Source organism: Amblyomma mixtum, chromosome 10 (genome assembly GCF_055824585.1).
Source record: "Amblyomma mixtum isolate Tamu chromosome 10, ASM5582458v1, whole genome shotgun sequence".
Taxonomy (NCBI): domain Eukaryota; kingdom Metazoa; phylum Arthropoda; class Arachnida; order Ixodida; family Ixodidae; genus Amblyomma; species Amblyomma mixtum.
Window position 1 is genome coordinate 139,918,074 of NC_143021.1, and position 23,427 is coordinate 139,941,500.

The following is a 23,427-nucleotide window of genomic DNA, read 5'->3' on the forward strand; positions in this document are numbered from 1 at the left end:
CAACCATTACTCATTCTTAATCGGTATGGCTGATAGCCCTCCATGTGCCATCTGCGGGCATGACGAGACTATAACCCACATTCTTTGTGAGTGCCCTGCCTACAGCGCCGAAAGGCCGTCTCTCAGCCGTGCGCTGGAGCATCTGGATCCACGCCCACTGACCGAAATAAAGATTCTCAGCCACTGGCCGCGGCGATCGTCGTCGGTAAAGGCCTCCAAGGCACTGCTCCACTTCTTGGGGACTTCTGGCCTGCGCGATAGGCTGTGACTTCAACGAACACTGACTTCTTAGAGTGACTTCAATTTTCTGCTACTCCCCTTTCTCTTTCATTTTTATCCCCTCACTCCTTTCCCCCCGTGTAGGGTAGCAAACCGATTATTCTTCCGGTTAACTTCCCTGCCTTTCCTCTTCTTCCTCCTCCTCCTCCTTGTTGGCGTGTCATTTTCAGGGGATGCTACGTAAACCAGTACAATTTTATTTTTGGGTGGGCAACAGTAGCTCCTTGGCCCCGTAACTTTTTACCCAACACAAACCGTTTGTGACAAAAGCAGCCGTGCAGTATGCATCTGTCAGCCCAGCTATTCTCTCTAAAAGTTGCCACACGCGTGCTTCTTATAAGATTTCAGGGGAAGAAAGCGCTGTCAGGATGCACCTTTTGGAATTTTTACGGAAAATTGAAGTAAAGGTTTGGGCGACCTAAGGAGGTCTCCGCTCTCGTATGTTTTAAATAAAAAGAAAGAATAAATAAACACTCTCAAGGAAAGTATCAGCTGGCAGTACTAAAGTGAAGTAAAGTGTCGGCACTCATTGCAAACATCTGAAGGGCGTGCCAGCGCCGCCCTCTTTAGTTGGTATGGGCGAGGCGGACGTCATGTGCCTCACAAGGATGTGTTTAGACGTCTTTCATATTTAAAACTGTGCAAACAAAACAAGGACCGAGCAAGAACACAGTAACAGACGTGAAAGACATGAGAGCGCAAAACGGGGACACGGACGAGGAAGGGAACAGGACGAGCGCTGCATGGGTCTCGCCTTCACACACGAACTGCCTAGCAGTAATAACAAATTACAGTTTTTAGATCTCACCCTAACCTTTCACCCTTCACACGTTTGCTGGCAGTACTGTCCACGCGCAAAGAAAGATTTGTTGCCTTTCCATTCGAACCATTCTAAGACCGTTAAGAGGGCTATCGCTTCCCAGTGCTTAGCTTCCGCACTAAAGAAGTCTTGCCACCATGCCATGCACGCAAGCTATGCTTCCCAGGTGTCCAGGCTGCTGAAAGCAGGCTTCCCGGCTTCCCTAGTTCTCTCCGTGGCGCAGACCTTGCTGAAAAAGCTGAAGGGCAGCAAGGAAAACAACCGACCTCAAGAGAAAAAGCAGGCAAGGCCGGAAGTTGTACCTTACGTACACCACACTTCTCATAACCTCAAGAAGGTGGCCAATAAGTATGGCGTCGATGTGGTATTTTCAGCGCCGCGAAAACTCGCCAGAATGTGTTCACGCATTGGAAGAAAAAAAGTACAAGAGTGCACCATGTTGTGACCGTGAATTTCCAACACCGGAACGCTCCCAAGGATGGCGTCCAGGCCTGCGTCTCAACGAGCCCGCGCGTAGTCATCGTGGAGCGCGTTGTGCGTTCGGGCCGGACTGCTACTGGAACGCTGCCCGGGTTGGCGTTGAAGCCTTGCCGGCCAATCAGCCAACAGGACGCTCCTGATTGGACGAAAGGGGGCGAGAGTCTGTGCCGACTCTATTTAAGGGCTCCCGTCTCCTGTGTCTGTGTCTTTTTCCTGTTGAGATACATCGTGCCATGTATCGTGCTTCTCTCTACTTGTAAATATGTAAATGCATATAACTTTCTTTTTCACGCTGCTCCTTAACCCCCCGTCTCTTCATTGCTCCGGCTGGTCGGCGACAGCCGACCCGCGTCCCGACGGCAACTGAGAGCCCGCGTCTCAACAACTGGATGGCAGCGCTGGGATTGAAGTCAGCTCTTCGCATCGCCTAGCAGCGTTCGCAGTTGCAAGAGCTCCCACGTTGGTGGACCCCATGATCGCGGCTCTGTGAGTGTCCGACCTTTCTTCCCTGAGGTATTTTGCCAGGCTTTTGAATTTAGCGTCAATGCTGGCAGGCTTTCCTTGGCAGTGCTGTGAGTACTGATTGTTGTACGCATTGCTAAGAAGAGATAGGGGACCGGTCGAGTGTCTGAGCGCATCATGGACCTGAAATCTTTGCAAAAGCCGGATCTAATTTTGATCAGCAAAGAATTAGGGGTTGAACTTGTGAAGGCCGTGCGGAAACCGCAAATTATAGAGGCAATAATATCTTGCGGTGCGGACGATGAAGAGCTTATCGAGACATGGAATTGATTAAGGAAAGGAAAGTAGCTGAAGAGAAACGGGAAGCGGCTGAGAAGGAACAGCGCGAGCTGGAACAGAAGCAACGCGATCGCGAGCTTCAGCTTCGAGAGAAGGAGCTCGAGTTAGCACGCCGACAGCAGGAAATTGATCAAAGGAAACTGGACGCGGAGTCGAAAAGAGCCGAAGCCGGCGTCGCTCAGCCACCATCCCTCAGCCCAGGAGGGAGAGAAACAATCAAAATCAAAGATTTCATGCAACCCTTCCAGCTAGGCGAGGACATTGGTATTTTTTTGGTGAACTTTGAAAGTACATGCGAAAAAAACAATCTTGGGAAAGATGGGTTGCCACAGCAACTATTGAGCCTGTTGCCGTGTCAGGTAGCGGACGCGATCGGGAGACTGAGTGCGGAAGAATCGGAGCACTATGAGACCGTGAAGGCAAGCATCCTAAAGAAGTACCGCCTGTCTGCCGAGGCTTTTCGCCAGCGTTTCAGAAAAGCCACTAAGTGTAAAGAAGAGTCTTACCTCGAGTTTGGTTATAACTTGAAAACAAACTTAGTGGAGTGGTTAAAGAGCGCAGGCGTTCACGCGGACGCAGGGAAGATCGTGGAATGCATGTGTCTAGAGCAGTTTTATGACACAATTCCGGATCGAATGCGTTGGTGGATTCTCGACAGGGCCGAGGTAAACACTGTTGAGAAGGCTGCTGAACTCGCGGAAGAGTATGCGTCACGCCGCGTGTTGCTTGAAAGTCGTGGTACAAGCAACAGGTACAAGCAACGGTACCCCGCTAGGCATCATCATCATCATCATCATCATCAGCCTGACTACACCCATTGCAGGGCAAAGGCCTCTCCCATGTCTCTCCAACTAACCCTGTCCTTTGTCAGTTGCCGCCACTGTATCCCCGCAAACTTCTTAATCTCATCCGCCCACCTAACTTTCTGCCGTCCCCTGCTACGTTTGCTTTCTCTTGGAATCCACTCCGTCACCCTTGAGGACCAGCGGTTATCTTGCCTTCGCATTACATGCCCTGCCCAAGCCCATTTCTTCCTCTTGATTTCAACTAAGATGTCATTAACCCGCGTTTGTTCCCTCACCCACTCCGCCCGCTTTCGATCTCTTAACGTTACACCTATTATTTTCCTTTCCATAGCTCGCTGCGTTGTTCTTAACTTAAGCTGAACCCTCTTTGTTAGCCTCCACGTTTCTGCCCCATAGGTGAGTACCGGTAGGATACAGCTGTTGTATACTTTTCTCTTGAGGGATATTGGTAAGCTACCATTCATGATCTGAGAGAACCTGCCATATGCGCTCCACCCCATTCTTATTCTTCTAGTTATTTCCCTCTCATGATCCGGATCTGCGGTCACTACCTGCCCTAAGTAGACATATTCTCTTACTACTTCCAGCACCTCGCTACCAATAGCGAACTGCTGTTCCCTTGCTAGGCTGTTGAACATTACTTTGGTTTTCTGCATGTTAATTCTTAGCCCTACCGTTCTGCTCTGCCTGTCTAACTGATTGATCATGCTTTGCAGTTCTTGTCCTGAGTGGCTTAGCAAGGCAATGTTATCAGCGAATCGCAAATTACTCAGGTATTCTCCATTAACTCTTATCCCCGACTGTTCCCATTCCAGTCCCCGGAATACCTCCTGTAAGCAGGCAGTGAAGAGCATTGGCGAGATCGTGTATCCCTGCCTGACACCTTTCCAAATTCGAATTTTATTGCTGACTTTATGGAGAACTATAGTAGCTGTGCAATCGTTATAAATATCTTCCAATATTTTCACATAGCACTCTTCTACACCCTGATTCCGCAATGCCTGCATGACAGCTGAGGTATCCACTGAGTCAAATGCTTTCTCGTAATCAATGAAGGCTATATATGGGGGTTGGTTATATTCTGCGCATTTCTCTATCACCTGATTGATAATGTGAATGTGATCTATTGCCGAGTATCCTTTACGAAAGCCTGCCTGATCATTTGGTTGGCTAAAGTCCAAGGTTGTCCTGACTCTATTAGCGATTACCTCAGTAAATACCTTGTAGGCAACGGACAATAAGCTGATTGGTCTGTAATTCTTCAAGTCCTTGACGTCTCCTTTCTTATGAATTAAGATAATGTTAGCGTTCTTCCGAGCTTCTTGTACTCTCGAGGTCACAAGGCATTGCGTATAAAGGGTGGCTAGTTTTTGTAGCACAATCTCTCCTCCGTCCTTCAACAAATCTGTTGTTACCTGATCCTCACCAGCTGCTTTCCCTCTTTGCATTGCTCCTAAGGCTTTCTTTACTTCCTCCTTCGTTACTGGCAGGATGTCCCATTGCTGTGCTCGACTGCCTCCCTCAGTAACTTGATGATTACATTCGCTACTGTATAGATTTTTGTAGAACTCTTCGGCTAATTCAACTATCTTATCCATATTGCTGATGACATTGCCCTGTTTGTCTTTTAGCGCATACATCTGGTTTTTACCTATCCCAAGTTTTCTCCTCACTGATTTTAGGCTACCTCCGTTCCTTGTAGCATGCTCGATTTTCTCCATGTTAAACTTTCTTATGTCGGCTACCTTGCGCTTATTTATTAACTTCGATAGCTCTGCTAGTTCTATCCTGTCTGTGGAGTTAGACGTTCTCATGCTTTGACGTTTCTTAATCATATCTTTAGTCTCCTGAGATAGCTTGCTGGTATCCTGTCGAACAATCCTACCACCTACTTCGGCGGCGCACTCTGTAACGATAGCTGTAAGATTATCATTCATTGTTTCAACACTACGGTCGTCTTCTTCAGTTAAAGCGGAAAATCTGTTTTGCAGCGACATTCTGAATTCCTCTACCTTCCCTCTTAATGCTAACTCGTTAATAGCCTTTCTCTTCACCAGTTTCCTCCGTTCCCTCTTCAAATCTAAGCTAACACGAGACCTTACCATTCTGTGGTCGCTACAACGGACCTCACCGAGGACCTCCACATCCTCTACGATGCCAGGGTGTGCACACATATGAAGTCTATTTCATTTTTAGTCTCACCATTGGGGCTCTTCCACGTCCACTTCCTGTTTGCTCGTTTGCGGAAGAAGGTATTCATAATCCGTAAATTATTTCTATCTGCGAACTCTACTAATAACTCTCCCCTACTGTTCCTAGAACCTATGCCATAGTCACCTACCGCCTTGTCTCCAGCCTGCTTTTTACCTACCTGTGCATTAAAGTCGCCCATCAGTACAGTGTACTGTGATTTTACTTTGGTCATTGCCGATTCCACATCCTCATAGAAGCTTTCAACTGTCTGGTCATCATGGCTTGATGTAGGCGCGTAGGCCTGCACCACCTTCAGCTTGTACCTCTTATTAAGCCTAATTACGATAGCTGCCACTCTCTCGTTAATACTGTAAAACTCCTCGATATTGCCAGCTATATCCTGATTAATGAGGAAACCCACACCTAGTTCTCGCCTATCTGCTAATCCACGATAGCACAGTACATGCCCGCCCTTTAGTACTGTATACGCCTCATCTGTCCTCCTAACCTCACTAAGCCCTATGACATCCCATTTAATACCGGCTAATTCCTCCAATAGCACTGCTAAGCTAGCCTCACTTGATAAGGTTCTTGCGTTAAACGTTGCCAGGTTCAGTTTCCAATGGCGGCCTGTCCGGAGCCAGAGATTCTTAGCACCCTCCGCTGCGTCACAGATCTGACCGCCGCCTTGGTCAGTTGCTCCGCAGCTGCTGGGGACTGAGGGCCGAGGGTTAATTGGTTTGTTCATAGAAGGTTGTGGCCAAGTACTACACCAGGGTGGCCAAATCCTATTCTGGTGAGGAAGTGCGTTGTCGGTTCTGGTCACCGAAATCAGGCCGCACTCCAAGCCAGGGTATGCAATTCCATCGACACGCGGAGTTTTTTTTTTCTTTTTTTTTTGTTCCGGTGGAGAATTGCGTGGCACCGGGATTCGAACCCCGGTCCTCTTGCACGCGAGGCGGATGCTCTACCTCTACGCCATCGCTGCACCCTCCCGCTAGGCATAGAGCAGACGAAACAGGTGCGAAGCCAGTTTGTAAGAGTGCCGGAGCAGTAAAAGGGGACGACCGTCCAAAAGGAGAGGCGGACGCTAAAGTCCGAAGTGATAAAAGGGGGCAGCGCTCCCATCTGTGTGTCCGCGACCAGCCTAGGAATCCCGCTTGGTCAGCTGGGGACACAACCGTTGCTCAGGGAAGTAACGGCAGGGAAGGTTTAAGCCCAGAAGTAGATGTTGCTTTTATAAGTGAGTCAGTTATCTCTCAGGAAGAGAGTAGTGAGCTCACAGGCCAGCGCAGTGAAGGATTCAAACGAGCCGCTCCTTCGATGCGGCTGGTGAGCAATAGTAGCCATTTATTGGAGACGCTTTGCTGTAATCTGAGTGACCGTGAGTCACCTAAGTGCGTCGCTGAAACCCCAGGCCAGAACGCAACGTTAGCCAAAGAGTGTGGTTCAGATAGAGTTGCGGGCCAGGTAGTTAGTTTCATGGGGTCGGATAGCAATCCTCAGGAGAGCAGGCTGCGTAAAGTAAAGTGCAGTCGGAACAATTTGTGGCTACGACGTGCAGTGACTCTTCGAAAGGGCGAGCCGATAGTTTAAATTCAGATGGGAAAGGCGGCTCGATGCTGAGTCAAAAAGCAGATATGGAGGATGAAGGCACCACGATAACGAGAGGTGTGCAAGAAAGAACATCTAGAGCAGTTTCCGGAAAGCGGCCTCGCGCAAGGAGAGCCAAGCCAAGGGGTAGTCCACAGAGAAAGGACAAAGGACGGGCCAAAAAGGTCATAAGGGTGAAGGCACGTCGACAATGTAATCGTGCAAGACTTTCACCACGGCACTCCAGATGCGATAGGCACCGCACGCAGGCCAAATTGACTAGATGGTTTCAAAGAACGCGAAAGCCACCTGCCCCATTGTGGCGACACTGCAGAAAATTTTGCACGAGGAGTGAAACGCGCAGTGGGCCACAAAGAAGCGCGCACTGCTACCGCGTGAAAGAAGGCAGCAGAACGCGCGCCTGGAAAAAAAAGGAAAGGAAGGGTGTTCAGGAACTAAGAAAGGAAGGCTCCCAGACATTTTTTTCATATTCGATCGTCCTCTCCCTCTCGCATTCAACTTTTCATGTGCTGCTCAGGCGTTGGAGACGCGCGGCCGAGGGCGGAACGAATCATTGTCGCGTGGCGTCTGGAGCTCGCAGGGGTCAGCGCCCACTTAAGACCTTCGGTTTTTGTCGTGTACCGCCTGCTAAAGCTACTTTCGGTCTGCGACCGCGCAGGGCGCGGCTGAAGAGTGTCACGCTGCTAAAAAGAAATGGGCTGTTGTTTTGTCGCTATCAGGCAAATGCCAACGCAGATGGCTTAAGGTGGCGGTTCCACTGCCGCCATCTTGCGAGTAGTTCATATTCTGCCACCAGGCTACGACACTGATCCATCACTGAGAAAGTGTCTACCCGTCTTGCCCCCAGCGACCCGAGACTGGTTTTGGTTGAGATGTTGAGATACGTGTCCGGTCCTTTCTTGACCCGTGCACCCGTGCTGCCTGAAGGCTTTTCTTTTGTTGCTGCGCCTGCCTTCAGAGGATTACAAACGAACCATGGCAAGCCCGGCTGCTAGTCCCCGTCGTGCGTGGGGGGAGGTGTTGGCTGGGGTGGTTCAGCATGCTTCTTTCTCTGCCTGTCCCTCGCCAAAGCCAAAGAGAGTGGGGCTTCCTTTATTCGGTCTATGGTTCCGGAAGGGTGAAGGGAAAAAGTTGGAGAGCTGGGGCAAAGAGGGTACCGTCTTTGTCCAAACGGCGTCAGAGGTGAGGTGATCCTTGTTCGGGATAAGGATGCCAGCACGGGAACAGAGGACCGTTTCCTTCTCTCTCTTGTTTAGCCTTGGCTAAATAGCCGCAGAAAGCTGTACCGTCGATGTTACTATCTGGAGGGCCTCCTTTGAGGGAATGTGCCGTTTCGTTCTTGAGTTTTACGCGACTACAGACTTTCCTGTTTTCAATGTCGTGACATATATTAGTGGGAGCAAAGAAAAAGAAAAAAATAATGCTGCCCAGCCCGCATCGCAAAAGGCACAACGTCACACAGTGGAAACTTGGGACAGTTAGTGATAATTGTCGACATAATTGCACAGAGCAAATTAGTAAGTAAGCGAAAAGAGGAAGCGGACGCCAAAAATAAGGAAGGTGTGAAATAAAGAAAATTAATTATGTTTATGTCCCATGTATATATTTCTAGCGTTTTTTTTTCAATGAACCTTATAGTTGAAATCGGTGCCTTTCTTGTGTCCTTCCTTCTGCCCTCGTCTTTTGCGCGTTCAATCACTTCGTCACTGTTGATGCATAGTAATATTAGTAGTAGTCGGAACACTCCTGGTCTAGAGTGTAACCTGCTAACTATAGCGCTGAAAAAAATATGTATATTTTTTTATCAAATGATATTGCATCTATGATAAGAAAACTATAACAAAGACAGCTATACAATTTAGTCAACGCTCAGCGTATGCCTGTCCAACCTTATAAACTATGGTTGGTAAAGAAAAAGGCAGAGAGAAGTAGGCAATTGTCAATTTCTGTTTACCCTTGAGATGAATCGACATTGCGCAAGAGACGTGAAATTGCTATTGAGACGGTTAGCACCGCAGGGTGTCGGAATGTGTTTACCTCAGAAGCAAATATTCGTCGTACATGCGGCGGCACCTTGCAACCAATTCCGATCAACTTCGACGGAATTTTGCCAAGGCTCACAAAAATGCAGTATACAGATGCCTACCATTCACGAGGCGGACTCGAGACTTTTTTATAGACATTGTACGAAGAAGAACGGGGGGGAGGGGGGGGGGGGCGAGGTGTGCAGGAATGCTGCCAAAAAAAAGGGGTCGGCTACAAAGCGATAGTTCTGTAGGCACTTAGGGTGACCCCCTCTCTCGTTTGGACCCTCAACTGCGTGCTCTTATTCATTTTAGACGTACGTCTTTCTTGTATCCAGTTTGCATCGTTAGGTTGCTTATTCCCTCCAGAATTTTCCATCGCGTGCTGAAATGTATATCTTTCTAACCTTGCGTCGATTTGCCTCGATTTGGTTGGATCAAAGATTGAAAAAGTGCGCCCGCGTATGTGTGTGTGTATGCGTGCGTGTCCACGCGCGCGTACCTGGAAACTGTAGGAACAGCTGCTATTTTCACACCGTCTATTGTCAGGAAACTATAGCCTCGTTTACATGAACCCGACTTCGGCGGGTCGAGCCAGGAGATCGAGTTGAGCAAGGTCAGCCCAACTTGACTGCATGTTTACATGAACTCGATTTTAGCGAGTCGCGACCGGTTCAACAGCAGCGGCACCAAGCGTCGAACGGCGCAGCGGGAATGGGCAGTGGCAGCCGGGAAGATTGCGGCATGCACGACTGCCTCGCAGGCGCTACGGCGCAAGCGAATAACAGGTTCGCATTTATCACCCCTCCTTCCACTAACCCGACTCAGACCGGTTTACGTGCTATCTGCTGTTGGGGTCGAGTGAGTCAACCCACCCCCTGCAGCGGAGTTGACTGGACTCGCTCCCTCGACTCCCGGACCCGACTCGTTTACATGAACCCAGTAACCGGTTTTCAGCTCAAATCCTCCACTCAACCCGTCATGTAAACACCGCTTATAACGTGCTTGTAATCATTTTCCGAGAATTCCTTTTCCTGCGGCGCTAGTCTACCCCGCCTGCAGGAGGGGCGCGCAGCAAGGGGAGGGGGCGGTCCTTTGTGCCAGTTCCCGAAAAGGGGACTTCTCAGCACTATAGTCGGTTACAAAAAAAGAACGAAGCGGCACACGCAACTCAGACGGAGCTCTCCAGCCAATCACGTCGATTTGTGTGGCTGTGCATAAAGCTGTGCACGGGCCGCAAATTTCAGCCCGCGCCCGGCCCGAGCCCTACACTACTGACGGAGGCCCGGCCCGGCCCGACACTGAAGAAACCTAAGCCCGCCCGGGCCCGGTCCGAGTTAAGGCCCGGCCCGGGTCCGGCCCGACCTGCATAACTGAAATTGAAGTGACGACGAAACAGAAAGAGATAATTTAAGGAAAATCAGTTTATTTCAATGTTTTTAAAATGCTCGGCTCTCATGGTCTAGATGAAAATTGGTGAGTATATGCAAACACGGCGCATGTAGAGAGTTACCGCTCCAAGGTATTAGGTAAAAACAACAAATCGTCCATTGATGACGGCTTGAGGCAAGTGCGGCGCTCCTGCAGATTAGTTTCGAGCCTTGCAACAGTAGGGCGGCTGGAGCCACGCAGGAGCAATCGCGATCGCGAAGCCCGGCCGGCCCGTTCGAGACAAAAATACCGTGGCCCGAGCCCGGCCCGGGCCCGGGTGAATAGACTTCCGCAAGGCCCGAGCCCGGCCCGCGGGCCGGGCCGGCTACGGGCTTTCGGGCCGGCCCGAGCCCGTGCACAGCTCTAGCTGTGCATGCAGCCAAGCCTGCGAAAGAGAACGAAGGAGTCGGCGCTTTGTCCCCGTGTCGCCGACGGTGGATGTCCTTTGTTCGGGATAAGGCTAAAAGAATAATAACGCAAAAAGAAAGGAAAAGATTTTGCTTCCCCGGCATCCGCCATCGTCTCTAGGAGCACCTGAGCTGGAGCAGGGGAAAAGACAGGGAGAAAGGCGAAGGTACTAGTAGGTGTGGTGCCCCCGTTTATTGTCTCAGCTGCACTGGCCACTAAAGGCGGAGGGGGGGAAGAGAGGGCTGGGCTGCTCACCTTTCGCATAGATCCGCGCGAGAGCGTCTTTTTCGCAAAAGCGCTGAATGTTACAGGTGGGGTCATATTCGGCAACAGACGGTCGTGGCAGCTTGTCTCCACTGCTGTCGCGGCGCACCTGTGGAGACCGAAGAGAAAACTGTTCGGTCGACGCGCTTGGCTGGGCGGTCTCCTTTAATGGGCATGTGCTGCTTCGTTCTTGAGTTGTACCCGACTTATATACCACATGGATTCATTTCAGCGGTGGAACATGGCGCCCTCTGAACCACGGCATTCGTTTGAAAGAAGTGCGAGTCTAGTTCAGGAAAACTGCACCTGCTCCATGGTTAGTGCTGAAATAGTGCAGCTGCAGCCGCCATGGAAGCAGATGATGGTTTGCGGGTTGTGATAAACGGCGGAGACTCAAGTAACTTTCACTCGTCGACAAGCTAGAACGCTGCTCGAGTTCTCCAAAGAAACGGACCGAGGCTGGTTCATGGCAACATGTTATTGTGATGTGCGGCTTGCACGTTTCTTCATGAGATACGAGAGGTTGGCTGTCGCTGATGTAGGCTGTAAACAGCTGGCTGCAATTCATTGGCATCGCAAAGGCTAGCGACGACCAGGCCTGCACTCGACCATCCGTTTTGGAAGCAGACAGTGCCAAACTGCGCTCAAAGTGCCGGAACTAGCGGTACACACCCGCCGCACCGCCGCTGCCGCAGAACTTTGCCGAACTGGTGCATTGAGTGCAGGCGAATCGAGCGCTCTCCAACTTCCCCTCCACAGCGCTAGCCGGAACAACGAACAACCGGCAGCACGAAGCGTAGCCTGTCTCTTCCCTTTCCTGTCGCTTTAGCAATGCCAAAGCTGTCCTCGAAAAATAATACGACGCCCAGAATGCGTTTCGTAGCGTCAGGTGAAAAATATTTGCAGTGGCTTAGCTCTGCTATGCCTGGATATACGTAGCGTAAAGAGATCCGGTGTTTCGGCCGCACGTTTCGCCTTGGCTGCTCGACGGTGAACTGCCAGGCGACAACCTCGGGATCGGAAGATTTACATTTTCCAGTCTTCTGCGCCGTTTGGCAGCGGCTCGACTCTCCTTAGCTTACCAGAGCTTACATGTTGAGCGCGACCGTCATTTCTCCGCGCACCCTCCTCGCGCATGCGCAGTAGCGCGCGGCGCAACTGTCGTAAACACGAGGTCACGCGTCGGAGAGTAGCGCACGCCGGCGGCGCCGGCAGCGAGGAGCTTGCACCGGCTGTGGCGAGGAGGCGACGCACCGGCGGACCTGCGCCTCTCGTGACGTCACGCGGTTCTCGCGCATGCGCATAACAGGCGGCGCACACTCGCGCAAAACTCGGCTCTGACCCGCGTAGTGTGGCTTTACTAGCTTTACGCTACAAAATAATCCAGCAAAGCAATATGGCGAAAATCTGCTTGGAAGTTCGACACACACTACATAGGGCAAAATCGAGGGAAACGTCCGAACATCGTAGAGGTATCGTTCCCTCTCGTGAACACCTCCTGATTGTAAATGTTTAGCAGCGCCACACTCGTTATTTTTTTGAACTGTGATTATTTAGTACACGTGCATGTGTGTAGATGGCGCTACTTACTAAATTTATCTACATTTATCGCATGTCGCTGCGTTATTGCTATTATTGTTTGTATTCTGTGGACTTTGTTCTTGGCAATTGTTACAAGTTGATTAAAGGAATGAGAGACCGACATTTTAAGAGTATATTTGCCAGAAAAAAAGAAGCCGCGGAACGTTTCAAGAGCTTGTGTCCTTCATGAGGAGAACAAAAAAGGTAGCTAAAATCAACTAGACATTGCGCATTCCCCAAAAGCCGTAGAGTAAAGGCGATGCTTAGCCGCGTAGAGCGAAGTATTAAGTTTCTTCACGCAAAATCTCAAAACTGCCACGCGCTGGTTACCTGAACAGTTTTGCATTCCGTTTTTAACTATTTCGAAAAAACGCTAACTTTGATCAGGAATAACTTTTAAACTAAACAAGGCAGACGGATGAAATTTTCAGAATGGAAGGGCGATTAGACGATCTCAAACTGTGCAAAAAGGCGCCGCAGTGCAATGCATATCCCAAAAGTTATTGCAGATTACATTGTTCTGTTTTCTATGCTTTTCAAACATGCGTGGCTAATAAACTAATCTATACACGTACTTCTAAATGCTTAAATATGTTGATTAGCATCCGATCTCAAAGTATCTCGAAAGATATTTCTCTAGGTGCCAGAGGTTTTTCACAATTTTGCATTTCCTGAGACAAGTTGAGCTCAGCTGCCAGTTTTCATCTTTGCGTTTTCTTTTACAGTTGAAACAAATTTGCAGCTACCGTTAAACAAAATGCATCTTTTGAAAGCAAAGAAAAGTAGCTTTTCGGAGATATCTGAACCATATTTATGAAGCGAACGAGCGAGGTACAGTCGACGTACAAATATCACCAAAAATGGTTCCCGCTCACCGTCAGAGTGGGACCGCCACCTTAAGCCATCTAGGTGGTGTTGCTTAAGCTGATGCTACTGGAAAGGGAAAGGAATAGAAGGGATTTGGACAGGCTGTTATTTTTTTGCGTTTTGTAATATTCTGTTTCTTTTTTTCTACTCGCGAAGAAAATGGTCTGTGATGCGACGGTGCACTCGAGATTGAACCTGTCGCCTGTCAGCGAAATTGTTGGTAGGATAGAAGCCTGGCAGATCTCTGGGGAGATGGAAGGGCATTTGCTGGCTGTTGTTGTGTTCGGTCCAGACCACCTCCCTTCCAGACCTGTAAAAACCGGTTGGCGAGCCGTTGACGGCCGGCGGACAAAGACTAAGCCCCGACCTCGGCACTTCGAGAAGTGGCTGCGGACCTCTTCCCTTCGTGCACGATTTTCCGGGCGGGGGCGAGCTGTTCTGACCGTGAATTTCCAACACCGGAACGCTCCCAAGGATGGCGTCCAGGCCTGCGTCTCAACGAGCCCGCGCGTCGTCATCGTGGAGCGCGTTGTGCGTTCGGGCCGGACAGCTACTGGAACGCTGCCCTGGTTGGCGTTGAAGCCTTGCCGGTCAATCAGCCAAAAGGACGCTCCTGATTGGACGAAAGGGGGCGGGAGTCTGTGCCGACTCTATTTAAGGTGGCGGTCCCACTCTGACGGTGAGCGGGAACCATTTTTGGTGATATTTGTACGTCGACTGTACCTCGCTCGTTCGCTTCATAAATATGGTTCAGATATCTCCGAAAAGCTACTTTTCTTTGCTTTCAAAAGATGCATTTTGTTTAACGGTAGCTGCAAATTTGTTTCAACTGTAAAAGAAAACGCAAAGATGAAAACTGGCAGCTGAGCTCAACTTGTCTCAGGAAATGCAAAATTGTGAAAAACCTCTTGCACCTAGAGAAATATCTTTCGAGATACTTTGAGATCGGATGCTAATCAACATATTTAAGCATTTAGAAGTACGTGTATAGATTAGTTTATTAGCCACGCATGTTTGAAAAGCATAGAAAACAGAACAATGTAATCTGCAATAACTTTTGGGATATGCATTGCACTGCGGCGCCTTTTTGCACAGTTTGAGATCGTCTAATCGCCCTTCCATTCTGAAAATTTCATCCGTCTGCCTTGTTTAGTTTAAAAGTTATTCCTGATCAAAGTTAGCGTTTTTTCGAAATAGTTAAAAACGGAATGCAAAACTGTTCAGGTAACCAGCGCGTGGCAGTTTTGAGATTTTGCGTGAAGAAACTTAATACTTCGCTCTACGCGGCTAAGCATCGCCTTTACTCTACGGCTTTTGGGGAATGCGCAATGTCTAGTTGATTTTAGCTACCTTTTTTGTTCTCCTCATGAAGGACACAAGCTCTTGAAACGTTCCGCGGCTTCTTTTTTTCTGGTAATATACTCTTAAAATGTCGGTCTCTCATTCCTTTAATCAACTTGTAACAATTGCCAAGAACAAAGTCCACAGAATACAAACAATAATAGCAATAACGCAGCGACATGCGATAAATGTAGATAAATTTAGTAAGTAGCGCCATCTACACACATGCACGTGTACTAAATAATCACAGTTCAAAAAAATAACGTGTGGCGCTGCTAAACATTTACAATCAGGAGGTGTTCACGAGAGGGAACGATACCTCTACGATGTTCGGACGTTTCCCTCGATTTTGCCCTATGTAGTGTGTGTCGAACTTCCAAGCAGATTTTCGCCATATTGCTTTGCTGGATTATTTTGTAGCGTAAAGCTAGTAAAGCCACACTACGCGGGTCAGAGCCGAGTTTTGCGCGAGTGTGCGCCGCCTGTTATGCGCATGCGCGAGAACCGCGTGACGTCACGAGAGGCGCAGGTCCGCCGGTGCGTCGCCTCCTCGCCACAGCCGGTGCAAGCTCCTCGCTGCCGGCGCCGCCGGCGTGCGCTCCTCTCCGACGCGTGACCTCGTGTTTACGACAGTTGCGCCGCGCGCTACTGCGCATGCGCGAGGAGGGTGCGCGGAGAAATGACGGTCGCGCTCAACATGTAAGCTCTGGTAAGCTAAGGAGAGTCGAGCCGCTGCCAAACGGCGCAGAAGACTGGAAAATGTAAATCTTCCGATCCCGAGGTTGTCGCCTGGCAGTTCACCGTCGAGCAGCCAAGGCGAAACGTGCGGCCGAAACACCGGATCTCTTTACGCTACGTATATCCATGCATAGCAGAGCTAAGCCACTGCAAATTTTTTTCACCTGACGCTACGAAACGCATTCTGGGCGTCGTATTATTTTTCGAGGACAGCTTTGGCATTGCTAAAGCGACAGGAAAGGGAAGAGACAGGCTACGCTTCGTGCTGCCGGTTGTTCGTTGTTCCGGCTAGCGCTGTGGAGGGGAAGTTGGAGAGCGCTCGATTCGCCTGCACTCAATGCACCAGTTCGGCAAAGTTCTGCGGCAGCGGCGGTGCGGCGGGTGTGTACCGCTAGTTCCGGCACTTTGAGCGCAGTTTGGCACTGTCTGCTTCCAAAACGGATGGTCGAGTGCAGGCCTGGTCGTCGCTAGCCTTTGCGATGCCAATGAATTGCAGCCAGCTGTTTACAGCCTACATCAGCGACAGCCAACCTCTCGTATCTCATGAAGAAACGTGCAAGCCGCACATCACAATAACATGTTGCCATGAACCAGCCTCGGTCCGTTTCTTTGGAGAACTCGAGCAGCGTTCTAGCTTGTCGACGAGTGAAAGTTACTTGAGTCTCCGCCGTTTATCACAACCCGCAAACCATCATCTGCTTCCATGGCGGCTGCAGCTGCACTATTTCAGCACTAACCATGGAGCAGGTGCAGTTTTCCTGAACTAGACTCGCACTTCTTTCAAACGAATGCCGTGGTTCAGAGGGCGCCATGTTCCACCGCTGAAATGAATCCATGTGGTATATAAGTCGGGTACAACTCAAGAACGAAGCAGCACATGCCCATTAAAGGAGACCGCCCAGCCAAGCGCGTCGACCGAACAGTTTTCTCTTCGGTCTCCACAGGTGCGCCGCGACAGCAGTGGAGACAAGCTGCCACGACCGTCTGTTGCCGAATATGACCCCACCTGTAACATTCAGCGCTTTTGCGAAAAAGACGCTCTCGCGCGGATCTATGCGAAAGGTGAGCAGCCCAGCCCTCTCTTCCCCCCCTCCGCCTTTAGTGGCCAGTGCAGCTGAGACAATAAACGGGGGCACCACACCTACTAGTACCTTCGCCTTTCTCCCTGTCTTTTCCCCTGCTCCAGCTCAGGTGCTCCTAGAGACGATGGCGGATGCCGGGGAAGCAAAATCTTTTCCTTTCTTTTTGCGTTATTATTCTTTTAGCCTTATCCCGAACAAAGGACATCCACCGTCGGCGACACGGGGACAAAGCGCCGACTCCTTCGTTCTCTTTCGCAGGCTTGGCTGCATGCACAGCTAGAGCTGTGCACGGGCTCGGGCCGGCCCGAAAGCCCGTAGCCGGCCCGGCCCGCGGGCCGGGCTCGGGCCTTGCGGAAGTCTATTCACCCGGGCCCGGGCCGGGCTCGGGCCACGGTATTTTTGTCTCGAACGGGCCGGCCGGGCTTCGCGATCGCGATTGCTCCTGCGTGGCTCCAGCCGCCCTACTGTTGCAAGGCTCGAAACTAATCTGCAGGAGCGCCGCACTTGCCTCAAGCCGTCATCAATGGACGATTTGTTGTTTTTACCTAATACCTTGGAGCGGTAACTCTCTACATGCGCCGTGTTTGCATATACTCACCAATTTTCATCTAGACCATGAGAGCCGAGCATTTTAAAAACATTGAAATAAACTGATTTTCCTTAAATTATCTCTTTCTGTTTCGTCGTCACTTCAATTTCAGTTATGCAGGTCGGGCCGGACCCGGGCCGGGCCTTAACTCGGACCGGGCCCGGGCGGGCTTAGGTTTCTTCAGTGTCGGGCCGGGCCGGGCCTCCGTCAGTAGTGTAGGGCTCGGGCCGGGCGCGGGCTGAAATTTGCGGCCCGTGCACAGCTCTATGCACAGCCACACAAATCGACGTGATTGGCTGGAGAGCTCCGTCTGAGTTGCGTGTGCCGCTTCGTTCTTTTTTTGTAACCGACTATAGTGCTGAGAAGTCCCCTTTTCGGGAACTGGCACAAAGGACCGCCCCCTCCCCTTGCTGCGCGCCCCTCCTGCAGGCGGGGTAGACTAGCGCCGCAGGAAAAGGAATTCTCGGAAAATGATTACAAGCACGTTATAAGCGGTGTTTACATGACGGGTTGAGTGGAGGATTTGAGCTGAAAACCGGTTACTGGGTTCATGTAAACGAGTCGGGTCCGGGAGTCGAGGGAGCGAGTCCAGTCAACTCCGCTGCAGGGGGTGGGTTGACTCACTCGACCCCAACAGCAGATAGCACGTAAACCGGTCTGAGTCGGGTTAGTGGAAGGAGGGGTGATAAATGCGAACCTGTTATTCGCTTGCGCCGTAGCGCCTGCGAGGCAGTCGTGCATGCCGCAATCTTCCCGGCTGCCACTGCCCATTCCCGCTGCGCCGTTCGACGCTTGGTGCCGCTGCTGTTGAACCGGTCGCGACTCGCTAAAATCGAGTTCATGTAAACATGCAGTCAAGTTGGGCTGACCTTGCTCAACTCGATCTCCTGGCTCGACCCGCCGAAGTCGGGTTCATGTAAACGAGGCTATAGTTTCCTGACAATAGACGGTGTGAAAATAGCAGCTGTTCCTACAGTTTCCAGGTACGCGCGCGTGGACACGCACGCATACACACACACATACGCGGGCGCACTTTTTCAATCTTTGATCCAACCAAATCGAGGCAAATCGACGCAAGGTTAGAAAGATATACATTTCAGCACGCGATGGAAAATTCTGGAGGGAATAAGCAACCTAATGATGCAAACTGGATACAAGAAAGACGTACGTCTAAAATGAATAAGAGCACGCAGTTGAGGGTCCAAACGAGAGAGGGGGTCACCCTAAGTGCCTACAGAACTATCGCTTTGTAGCCGACCCCTTTTTTTTGGCAGCATTCCTGCACACCTCGCCCCCCCCCCCCCTCCCCCCCGTTCTTCTTCGTACAATGTCTATAAAAAAGTCTCGAGTCCGCTTCGTGAATGGTATGCATCTGTATACTGCATTTTTGTGAGCCTTGGCAAAATTCCGTCGAAGTGGATCGGAATTGGTTGCAAGGTGCCGCCGCATGTACGACGAATATTTGCTTCTGAGGTAAACACATTCCGACACCCTGCGGTGCTAACCGTCTCAATAGCAATTTCACGTCTCTTGCGCAATGTCGATTCATCTCAAGGGTAAACAGAAATTGACAATTGCCTACTTCTCTCTGCCTTTTTCTTTACCAACCATAGTTTATAAGGTTGGACAGGCATACGCTGAGCGTTGACTAAATTGTATAGCTGTCTTTGTTATAGTTTTCTTATCATAGATGCAATATCATTTGATAAAAAAATATACATATTTTTTTCAGCGCTATAGTTAGCAGGTTACACTCTAGACCAGGAGTGTTCCGACTACTACTAATATTACTATGCATCAACAGTGACGAAGTGATTGAACGCGCAAAAGACGAGGGCAGAAGGAAGGACACAAGAAAGGCACCGATTTCAACTATAAGGTTCATTGAAAAAAAAACGCTAGAAATATATACATGGGACATAAACATAATTAATTTTCTTTATTTCACACCTTCCTTATTTTTGGCGTCCGCTTCCTCTTTTCGCTTACTTACTAATTTGCTCTGTGCAATTATGTCGACAATTATCACTAACTGTCCCAAGTTTCCACTGTGTGACGTTGTGCCTTTTGCGATGCGGGCTGGGCAGCATTATTTTTTTCTTTTTCTTTGCTCCCACTAATATATGTCACGACATTGAAAACAGGAAAGTCTGTAGTCGCGTAAAACTCAAGAACGAAACGGCACATTCCCTCAAAGGAGGCCCTCCAGATAGTAACATCGACGGTACAGCTTTCTGCGGCTATTTAGCCAAGGCTAAACAAGAGAGAGAAGGAAACGGTCCTCTGTTCCCGTGCTGGCATCCTTATCCCGAACAAGGATCACCTCACCTCTGACGCCGTTTGGACAAAGACGGTACCCTCTTTGCCCCAGCTCTCCAACTTTTTCCCTTCACCCTTCCGGAACCATAGACCGAATAAAGGAAGCCCCACTCTCTTTGGCTTTGGCGAGGGACAGGCAGAGAAAGAAGCATGCTGAACCACCCCAGCCAACACCTCCCCCCACGCACGACGGGGACTAGCAGCCGGGCTTGCCATGGTTCGTTTGTAATCCTCTGAAGGCAGGCGCAGCAACAAAAGAAAAGCCTTCAGGCAGCACGGGTGCACGGGTCAAGAAAGGACCGGACACGTATCTCAACATCTCAACCAAAACCAGTCTCGGGTCGCTGGGGGCAAGACGGGTAGACACTTTCTCAGTGATGGATCAGTGTCGTAGCCTGGTGGCAGAATATGAACTACTCGCAAGATGGCGGCAGTGGAACCGCCACCTTAAGGGCTCCCGTCTCCTGTGTCTGTGTCTTTTTCCTGTTGAGATACATCGTGCCATGTATCGGTCTTCTCGCTACTTGTAAATATGTAAATACATATAACTTTTTTTTTTTTCACGCTGCTCCTTAACCCCCCGTCTCTTCATTGCTCCGGCTGGTCGGCAACAGCGGACCCACGTTCCGACGGCAACTGAGAGCCCGCGTCTCAACAACCATCAGACACCGAATGCCACATGTTGGCTGCAAGAAAGGAGTAGTCTATGAGTTCCTGCTTACATGCGGCAAGGTGTACGTTGGACAAACCGGACGGTGTCTTAACGAGCGCCTGCTTGAACACAAGAATTCATTAAACAAGAGAGGGCATCTTCCAGACCACTGCCAAGCCTGCTCGAAAGAGAAGCGTGTAGCCTGCAAGCCTCGACTATCTGATTGCAAAGTGCTATTGAAAAGCCGAGATAGGACAGAACGTGAGCTTGTGGAAGCCTTCTATATCAAGAAGCGAGGTGATTGTTGTATTAGTGACACGTCAGTTGTTCTTCGCCACAGTGAAATGCTGTTTCTTGATGCGTATCTGTGAGAGGCGATTGTCTGCGATCAGGAGCATGGATAAGGGCAAAGGCTATTTAAACGTTCTTCCCTGAATAAATCCTGTTGAAAGTGCAACGCTCGTCCTGTTCCCTTCCTCGTCCGTGTCCTCGTTTTGCGCTCTCATGTCTTTCACGGATTTCTGGATGTCCACAACTTTCCTATTGACGGCTGAACGTTTCAAGCTACAATTAAAAAATGATTTATTTATCTCGACTAATTATTCACGTAGGTCGAACAAAAAATTGTACTGTAACTTTAGATAAGGCCTAAGAACATCCTCGAAATTTCAGTTCTGAGGAATGCTTGGGGTTTTTTTTTTTAAATCTTGGTCTAAGTTAGCTGGGACACCCTGTATAAACTACGGGTGCGCTTCTCGAGGCCCGCCTGCCAGCCTCGATGCCGGCCGTTGGCACCAGAAAAATGCGCTACTGTTGTTTGTTCACGTCCATACTAAGCCCTGGGCTAGAGTATCGTTGACCAATATCGAGTTGTTGGTAGAAGCGATAACAGTATACAAACAAAATTTCTTCCCATAGCCGCTTTGCTGATGTTCGATCCGTTGCAGCTCGCCTTGCCTCTGCTAGCGCCGCTCCTGAAGGTGTGGCAGAAACCGAGCATATATTTATTTCACTATGACAAAAGGTACACTGTATGTCGGTGACGACAGTAGCGACTCAGCACTAGCCAGTTCCGAAGTGCAGTCAGCTCCTGCATCAATGTGAAACCGACTATGCTCAGCGACGACTAGGGCAGCCAGGAAGCAGCGCAGTTCGTCGCCCGGCGCGGCCGCGGGTGGCGTCGTTGCCAAAAGCTCGACTCGCTCACTGCTTGGATCAGCACCTTGCGACGGTCCTGCGACTGAGCGCGACTTTATGCACACGTCTGCACAGCAGGTTAAAAACTTTTACCGCAGATAAGCTGGGAATATCAGCATATCGCAGCGATTCTGCGAAGCACGGCTTCTCGCGTTTGGAAAGCAAGTTGCAAAGGGTAGACCTCTGCTTTCCCAGAGTTTCATCTCTGGAATCTTCGAACGTGACTCAGTCAATCGCACACGGTGCACAGCACTCCAAACCCGTCTTGCAGGAAGTCCTTCGCGAAGTAGGCGCTATCCCCGCAAGTACACGGTTATTCTGGCACACCGCAACGCCTAACTGCAAGCGCGTTTTCGAGCTCCAACCTCGTGGTCCTGGGCGGCTTTTGCGGGTGCGCCATTGTCGGGCGGGTTTCCGCATCTGGCGGGAGTGGCTCGTCGGTGCTTTGGTTCCAGGAGCTCCTATTTTGTACGTGGATGTCGCTTGCGAAGCACGATTTCAACTTCTCGTTTATGCGGCTCTGCTGGGGGCATAAGACTCTGCTGGTCCAGCTGCGGTGAGGACGCCTCGATGCTTATTCTTGGAGCTCGCTTGGGAGCGCGCACCGTAAAGACAGACGCCTCACGAATTCTGGATGACGTAGACAACGAATGCTGCGCGTTAAAAATGTAAATCTCGAGCGCAAGGTTTGATAGGGGATGTTGTAACCGCGAATATCCATTTTCTGATTCCTTAGAGTAGAAAGGCATCGCTGCACTTCTTTTAGAGCGCAGCTCTTAAGCGCCCGTTCCTACATTCACGTCGTTGTCGTCGGTGTCTTGGTTGGCGGCGTAGTCGGCGTAACACTTCACCTGACAAGTGCCAGTGTAGGTGTGTGACAGGTAGCGTGTTATCACGTACTAGCAGAACCAAACGCCCCCTGTCATAGCGAGAGTGGAGGAATGCACAACCGGAAATTGGCTATCATGGGAAGATTCCGTGGGGAGACTAGCAGTGTCACATGCCGCTTGCCAGCAGGGGCAGCTGGCGTGAAAGTACATGCAGGGCTGCTCTCCAATTCAGCATTACCGGCTATCGCAGTTGTCAGTTCATTTTAATCTATATTGTGTGGAACAACAATAACACTCACTTTACTCAAACCATGCAAAACCGAACTGCGTTCTCTGAACCTGTCGTAAACTTCCCCACGTCATCGTGCTCAGTGCAGCCGCAAAAAATGCAGCATACACAGACTTCCATCAAAAGGGTAGCCGGTCAAGAAGCTGATCACGCCACAAAGCACATAGCTCTCGCAGGAAAGAGTTCATTGAACGTGCTGATTCTCCCTCTGGATGCAGCATGCAGCCTTAACTAAACATGGAACAGTCATCATGGAGCCATAGGTGGCGATTCACTGACCATGAAATAAACTTCCCCTTGCTGAGAAGACAGTCTTTGACAGAGAAGGTGGATATGGAATGATGAATAATTTAATAGCTTTTTTTTCCGCCAAACTAATACACACCAATGGCTTTCACTTCTTACACCGTTGTCACTGCTGTCGCGGTATTACACTGTTGGGGAGGAGGCTAGAGGATGTGATTTTGGTATGTAAAGGCTGCACTGACAAATGTTTAACACACATGCATGCTTCCTCATATTCAACATTTATTAACTTTTAAGGGACCCTGGGACCGGTATCAGATAAAGGGGGGACACAAGGAATAACATAATAGGGCACGATCTTTAACCATGGTCGCAGTTAGGAAAGATACAAATCTAAAAATTGCTTCAGCCATGCTGACAGGCGCGGACAAGCACAGAACGGAAAACTGAAGTTAAAGCACACAGATGACCTCCCCTTATAAGGGCTTAACTTCCTAAAACGACTGAGGTTATGAAGGACGCCGTATTGCAGGGCTCCGTAAATTACGACCACATGGGGTCCTTTAACGCGAACTG

The 23,427-nt window shown here is 50.0% G+C and overlaps 1 long non-coding RNA gene across 1 annotated transcript; it reads left to right on the plus strand.

Annotated features, from left to right (window-relative positions):
• The first annotated feature begins 1,755 nt into the window (after nt 1-1,755).
• Nucleotides 1,756-20,683, plus strand: LOC149327107 (uncharacterized). The gene is made up of 3 exons (XR_016286356.1): nt 1,756-7,738; nt 13,626-14,227; nt 20,090-20,683. It is a non-coding gene; the product is annotated as an uncharacterized LOC149327107 (long non-coding RNA).
• The last annotated feature ends 2,744 nt before the right edge of the window (nt 20,684-23,427 follow it).